We start from the raw sequence: 7298 nt of genomic DNA on the forward strand, positions 1-7298 counted from the left end.
GGGATCCAGTCTACTCCTTCTTCAAGTACCATCCTCTCCAATTGTGTCTGCTGATGCCTGTCTGCGGTTTTAGTCATGCTCTCTTTTTCATTACTCGCTGACAAAGAAATGGAGTGCACCTTTGAAATTGAGTCGGAACGTTGCTTTGGATTCATCTTCACCCACCTGTCTTCGGGAATGAGAAGAAAACTGAATTCTTCACAAATCTCATATGGTCCACGGTTTGTCACTGCAAGTTCAATGTCGGTAGTTTGCCTTTCAACCAATAGCTCAATTGCTTTACAGAGCACAAACTCATCTACTTTCTTGTTTCCAGTCTCCTCTTGCACAAAACTTTGGACCAGGAGGTTGCTTCTCTCCGACTGATTAGTGTAAAACTTACCTGGGGGATCACCCATACCAGCTTGTCTTCTAACGGGTGCAAGGGCCTTTTCAACCAACGCTTTTGCCTTCTTTTCAAAAACCCAATTGTAAGCTGCTAATCCTGAAGGGTGTTTTGCTGCCCAATCCTGGCCCATTGTGACAAGCATTTCATGGAATTCTGCTTCAGATGTTGCATCAGTAATTCCTTTCTGTTCAACCCCATTCCATGTGGCTCCAAACACATCATTTAACATTTCCTCTTGTATGGTTTCTGGCACGCTCAGACTTTTGAAATGCACCTTAAATGTGTTTCTTAGGTGTCTAGTGCATAGCACATGAACTGCCGCCTCAAAATTGGTCTGAAATGCATCTATTAGTGGTTTCTCGTCATCTGTCCCAAAAGCCAAAAGCTGTTTTAAGTCTGGCTTGAGGGTTATAAGAGTGGTGCACAATTGGCTGTACGATTCTCTTGTTTTCCTATTGTGGATCATAACTGGACCAATAAGGCAAGGAGTCCTCCCATCCCTCCGATTTTTTAGCAAGAGGTGTTTGTAGGTGACAATAGTAACATTGTATTGCCCTAGATTAAATGTGGGATCAACAGTCAAAGGAAAGTACCGTAAGGGACTACAGCAAAACCTCGCAAGGTCATGCAACTGCCTATTTGTTACAAGGACACAACTGGGCTCTGGTGCTGGTTGTACATTCCTGATAAAAGTAGCATTGTCACCTTGCTTCTTGCATTCTACAAGCAAATTATACCATGGGTCATTGGATGATAATGCTCCACGAGGCATTCTAGATGTCTGTGAAATATTTTTCCATGCAGTGTTTGAATCACTCTGTTTGTGAGAAAGCAACTTTGACCCCTGTCTCCTACTCTTAGGTATGGCCCCTACACTTCGTACCTCTGATAGTTTACAATTTTCCCTTAGTACTTGGTGAACTGCTGCCTTAGGCTTACATACAAGTGATGCCTTGACAAGCTCTTGTTTAGTGCTTTCTAAAGTTCTAACAAATCCTCTGCATGACTTCTTACAATTTCCACGTGGCTTGAGGTCTAGAGAATGCTCTTCACCAGTAAAGGCATATTGCACCAGACAATACATATATAATGCGCCATCTGGTTCTGAAAAAGAAAGCATCTGTACTAAAAATTGCACGTTAAATTTTGTAAGACAATAACAAAATTTCTAAGTCCATGTTATCCCTCTTTTTTTGGTATAGGGAAACATCATCATTAAGTAGTTCGTTGCTTTTCAATTTGAGATTTTTATAGGCTTTAGGAAAATGTGTGCAGAATTGCTTAATTATGTAACTACTGATCAAGGCATGACAATTCTTTAGCAGCCGAGTCTTGTATTTAGAAGCCAAGTCTTGTACTTACTGATTATGGTATCAATTCTCTTCTGGACTGCTACGGAGCTGGTAATATTCACGTCGCAAAACATACAGGATATCAAGGCCCTCTGATTCTCTGCTTTCTCCATCCTTGGTTGATATTGCCAATATGTAGCCCAACTTTTCATCTTGGTCATCTATAAAGAAACTAAAAGACTTGCGGCTATTATTCTTCCAGGCCCCTAAGTCATCACACTTGATGTCTTTTGGATCTTTTAACTTGGTTACATCCACGATGAAAGTACAGGTGTGCTGAACTCTTAATGGCTGTGCTGAACAAATCTTGCTTTTGTCTTCAAAGTTCAGCAATAATTCTAGCGTGTCCTTTGGAGTACGCACATTTTTGTCTCTTGTGTATACAGGGGTCTCCGCATCATCATTGTACCAATCCCTGTAACATAAACAATTGAAATTTAAAATTTATTAAATTTTCCAATAATTATTGTTTGAATAAATTCATTAAAAAAAAAAGTCCTAGTGAAATCTGAAGATTATGACAAAGAAAGACTACATTTCCCTTGCCTATGGCAATGTGATCTGTAACAGTTCACTGGAGAACCATTGGATTGCCAGCGCAACCCTAACCCCATTGGGTAAAAATCATCAAAGAGATTTCATGCTGACCATGCTTAAGTTGTTTGAACTGTGGATAGGCTCATAATTTACGTAGTACCCTAACTTATTTAGTTTTGATATGGATTATCCATTACATACCGATTTAGCTGGCCCCAGTTCTTCTAAGGATGGATAGGGCTATCCACAAGATGAACCATTTATCCAGTGGATAAATACTATCAAAACTGATAGCATTATCCACTAGATAGTGATTTATCATAAATAGTGCTATCCTCCTTTGGAAAACCTGGGGCCTGATGGATTGTGCTGGCCACTCTTTTAGCAACCAAGACCAGTGACCAAAATGAACACCACAATTTTAAATTGAATGCATTGTTTCTTCTTGGGATGATGTAATTAACAAACAAGAGATCAAATAATTTTTAGCGCCACTAAATTTTTACACTACACAACTAAGATGTTTTTTTTTGTTGCTGTACTGCAAAAGACCACTCTAAAAACATTGCTACATAACATTACACTGTTCTATGAAAATGTTACATACAATAACCTTGATGGTGATAATTTACACTTCTTTGTCTTCTTAACCTGCAGTGATTACAAAGGCAATGTTGCAGAATAGATAACTGTAACTCATGCAAAAATGAAAAAAACATTAGTGCAAGCCAATTTCACAGGCAATTAGTCAACAGTAAAAATAACAAAATTATTACACATCCTTCATCACAGTTACTGTAAGTACTGTACACACATGAACTGAATGCTGAGAATATTAAAATATGTTGGCAATATTAAAGTTTCATGGTGATTTCTGTCTCTGCTACATTTTTGGGTTTCTTAGATCTCACAATTGAAACTCTATGCTCAGTGCAATTCTGCTCGCATAATTGTGTGGCTAAAAGGGCACTGAAGTAAACTTACTGAACACTCCTCGTCACTTGATACATCTGCAGAAAGAATACAAAACTTCAGATGCAAACACATCCTTCCCAGAGCCTTCCCAAATTGGAAATAAAGGAAATTCAACATTCAAATGCTGTTGGAGTGACCATGACAACTCAATTTAAAAAAGGCCGTTCCATTTATTAGCCACACACACCCCCACCCTAAATTGAGGGTGTTTGAATTCAGGGGGAGAAAGGAGGTAAGGAGGGGTTATTTCTGAGGGGGTAAGTCAGTTGGCTTCTTCGATCTTTGAAGAAAATGGTCCTTATTCCAAGAGAGGGGGGGGGGGAGATATTTGCACTTTGATCTTCCTTTTCCTAGGGGGAAGGGGGTAAATTCATAGAGACACACCTTGATTAGGAGGTGCTACTAATGAATGGAATGGCCCAAGGGAGGAAACATCTTCAACAGGGAATTTCACAGCCATTTCCAAATTTGAATATTTTTTTGATAATGCGAAATAGCTATTCTTATGTTAATAACAAATATCAGGGGCGAGTAAGCTAACTTTCGAGATATTGCCAACCAAATCTAGAAAAATTTCGTTCCGGTTCGCGATTCGTGCAGCATTGCAGTATAAATCTTGATTCATTGCCTGACACAAGCAGCTAAAACCGGACGAGTGTGATTTTCGTGCCCGCTCACGTGGCAACCTAAAGCAAAATAAGTGCTTTAGCCCTCAAGGTAATAATCTTCTTAAACCTGACAGAGTTATGCGAGTCATGTTAAACTGTGACGATACTAAGTCGCACCTATATACCATGTTTCCCATGGATGTACCAGTCGAGAAATTGCAGTTGATCATGCTAATCGCTTCGATTTTGTTAAGTTCAATGTGTTAATGAAACTTTACTCACCATCACTTGAGTCCGATATCAAAATAACATCTGCAACCACATGCAAATATGTCTTTAATATTTGACGTTCAACTTAAAGAAGTGAGTCTTCTAACTATTGAAAAAACTGCTAACGACTTTCACACCTTACCTTGAGCTTCATCCATGTCGAATGTAGGCTTCGCGACGGATCACGTGACAACTTTGGCGGGGAAAAAAGCTTTGGAGGGGGTGGTGGAATATTGAAGAAGTGAAGTGATTATTGACCACATGGCCATATTTGGCGGGAAAATGCTCCTGATCGTTGGTCCCTTGACTTTTTGGTTCCTTAATTTTTTACCAATTTCCAACATATATGAAGGAAAGATCCCGATCATTAGAATTAACAAGACAAGAGAATGAAAACAAGAAAATTTTTAAAAAAAGGAAAAAATTTCGACCCCGACCCCGACCCCGACCCCGGCCCCGACCCCGACCCCGACCCCGACCCCGACCCCGACCCCGACCCCGACCCCGACCCCGACCCCGACCCCGACCCCGACCCCGACCCCGACCCCGACCCCGACCCCGACCCCGACCCCGACCCCGACCCCGACCCCGACCCCGGCCCCTATCCCGGCCCCGGCCCCGCGTTTTGGCTACTACCCTCGCCTACACGTTCGAGGTTCATTCGCCTACACATGAAGTTAACTCACCTACACTAAGCCAACTCGAATAAGTTTTGTATACTTACATTTTCAGTTGGTTGTATCAAAAATTAAACTTGAAAGAAATGAGTTGTCGTGTTTGTTGTTTCATCGACTGACAATATCGCGCGGCGATTGGGAAGAGACCCGCAGTCTGGTTCATGACATTCCACTGACTGTATGTCTCAAGGCGCGAGACATGAAAATGTATGGTTTTCTCAAAGTGCAACTTTGCCTGTGTATTTATTTGTTTCTCTATTTGTCAATCTACATTTATCTTACTATTTTTCAGCGCTGAATATTTTTCAAGGTTTTAGTTTGAACTTTGCGAGAACTTTAGGGCGCGCAGTTGGCAAGTTGTTGTTGAATGGTTCAAGGGTTAATTCACAGGGGCAGTTTATTTTTGGAAAGCAAAGCTTGAGTTTGTTTCCAGGCAACACGGCTTTCCAACAAAACCGAAGGTGCAATTTCTCACATTTTCTGGACATGGTCAAAACTGGACTGTTCTTTACTTCTTTCTTTCGCAAAATTGAACTGCTAATTATGAAAATGGCGAGTTAAATATACGATTTGGACTGAATGAAATATGAACAGTCCACTTCAGGCGGCGTGAATTTTTAAATAATTATTATTTTTATTTCTTAAATTTCTATTTCTAGTTTATTTATGTATTTCATTATTCTTTTAATTCACTTTTAATTTGTTTTATTACTATTTTTTTTTAATTTTTTTTTTTAGACTCGGCACTCCGCACTCCGTACTCCACTTTTTCGGAACAGCCGTTTTGAATTTGACATCCAAGTTTTGAATTTGTCATCAAAGTTTTGAATTTGACATTGATTGAAGTGGAAATTTCTGTATTTCACATTCGACTTACAAGTTTCAAATTCAACTTGCAACTTTTGCATTGAACTTCACGCATGAATGACGCGACCTTCAATTTCATATCCTTGGTAACGGTAACCACTGATGTAGTTGACTGAGGGCTCGCAAGGCTCGGAAAGAGGAATGGCGGCTGAAATATTGAGAAGACTGGCAGAGATGGTACAGGAGACATTAACAGTACTTTCCCTTTTACCTCTTCGAAATTGATTGAGTAGTTCTAAGACTAGATTATGTGGCTCGAACACTAGTGAACATAGATAGCGGACTTTAGGAACTTGACGAAATTGTTCGACTTTTGCGGGAGGCTACAATTCGCTTACGTGTGGGTATCCAGTCGTATCATTCGAAGTCAGATCGTTACAGAGTGACTTCATTCCACAAAAGGTCAGATCATTCCGCTAACAAATAACCAGATAACAAGTCTTTCAAATAGTTAAATGAATAACAATCGTTCATTTCACTCTGTTGCAATTAGAATAAAAACTGAATTAACAAGGGTAATTGCAATCATTACTACTACTACGTACACTAATAATAATATACAAACTGAACACTACCAACAGTCCAATATTACGAACTAATAATGTTCGATTCTTTTAATATATGGTATTTGATGGTGAAGAAGTCCTGGCTTCTCTTCAGTGGTTTGGTAGGTTGCGTATTGCCTGATCTTAGTTTATACGGTAGGCTCCAACATAGGTAACGGCACCAGGAATGCCAATGGGTGTTCTCTACTCTCCGCCGCTTCTGTCATCATTCATCATGAAACTTCTCACATAAACTGTCTGTATCCGATAGAGTTGCTTCATTAGTCAGCATCAGAGCTTCGTCATATGAGCAGTCCGGGTAAATGATCTTCAAAGCCCTTTTTTTGAATTGATTCAATGCTATTACACAGGTCCTCAGGGATATTTTGCCAAACGGCATATTCTAGGATAGACCAAAACACTACTCCTATAGACAATACGTCTGATGTGTTCGCACCGCTCTTTTTAGAAGTCGTAGGGCATAGAGTCCCTTAGATGCCTTGGTAACGAGATAATCTATATGATGATTCCATTTGAGCTCTTCGCTGATAACTACACCTAATAGTTTATACGAGGAAACGCGCTCAATTTGACAGTTGTTCGCACATAACGGTCTGATTACGATGTTTAGATTTTTCATTAAGTTAGCCACCATTTCTTTACATTTTTTGGGTTACGTTTTATAGTATGCGGATTAACATAGCACAGTATTAATTTTGTGAATGCCCCTAACCGCTGGATATAACAAGCTGATTGAGTTTCGTGGGTAGACTTAATTCAAAAGGGCGAACTTGATTTCTTCGTTCAACTTATCAACTGCTGCGGAAAGCTTAAATAACGTTTCCTTTCCGAAGGAAAAGAAAAGAGTTTTGCCAGAGTACTTGTGTATCGAAAAGTTCGAATACAGTCAGCGACGATGGAGCTTTGTGTTGACTCGTTCTGTCAACTATACGTGCATTGCACATGAACTTTTTTACATTTTCACTGGGTAAGAGTGTTTTCTTGTTTTTTCTAAGTGGAACGATCTCACTCTTTTGTTGAAGGAATTCACTACGCTGGAACGATTTGACCTTGAACTA

The sequence above is a fragment of the Montipora foliosa genome, unplaced genomic scaffold (assembly GCF_036669935.1).
Source record: "Montipora foliosa isolate CH-2021 unplaced genomic scaffold, ASM3666993v2 scaffold_407, whole genome shotgun sequence".
NCBI classification, from domain to species: domain Eukaryota; kingdom Metazoa; phylum Cnidaria; class Anthozoa; order Scleractinia; family Acroporidae; genus Montipora; species Montipora foliosa.